The sequence below is a fragment of the Arachis duranensis genome, chromosome 2, assembly GCF_000817695.3.
Source record: "Arachis duranensis cultivar V14167 chromosome 2, aradu.V14167.gnm2.J7QH, whole genome shotgun sequence".
Classification (NCBI taxonomy): Eukaryota; Viridiplantae; Streptophyta; class Magnoliopsida; order Fabales; family Fabaceae; genus Arachis; species Arachis duranensis.
Window position 1 is genome coordinate 45,139,283 of NC_029773.3, and position 850 is coordinate 45,140,132.

The window sequence follows — 850 nt, forward strand, 5'->3', positions numbered from 1 at the left end:
TGAGGTCATCTCCAATGAACTCTACAAAATAGCCGATAAGTCCTCCACCATGGCAAGGCTAGCTTTTTCTCACCTTATTTGCCATCTATGTTACTCAGCTGGAGTTATCATAGAAGGAGATATCCCCATTGAAGAGGATAAGCCCATCACTAAGAAGAGGATGGAGCAAGCAAGAGATACCCTTCATGGTTCTCAAGAGATGCATGAGGAAGCTCATCATCAAGAAATCCCTGAGATGCCTCAATGGATGCACTTTCCTCCCAACAACTATTGGGAGCAACTCAACTCCTCCTTAGAAGATTTGAGCCACAATGTGGAACAATTAAGGGTGGAACATCATGAGCACTCCACCATTCTCCAAGAAATAAGAGAAGACCAAAGAGCAATGAGGGAGGAGCAACAAAGGCAAGGAAGGGACATAGAAGAGCTTAAGGACATTGTTGGTCCTTTGACCTTCAAGAGGGCGCCACCCTCACTCAGGTGGATTCATTCCTTGTTCTTATTTCTTTCTGCTTTTCGGTTTTCATGTTGTGTTTATCTATGTTTTGTGTCTCTACTTTATGATCATTAGTAGTTAATAACTATGTCTTAAAGTTATGAATAAAATCCATTAATCCCTCACCTCTCTTAAATGAAAAATGTTTTAATTCAAAAGAACAAGAAGTACATGAATTTCGAATTTATCATTGAATTTAATTTAATTATATTGATGTGGTGACAACACTTTTTGTTTTCTGAATGAATGATTGAACAGTGCATATGTCTTTTGATATTGTTGTTTATGAGTGTTAAAATTGTTGGCTCTTGAAAGAATGATGAACAAAGAGAAATGTTATTGATAATCTGAAAA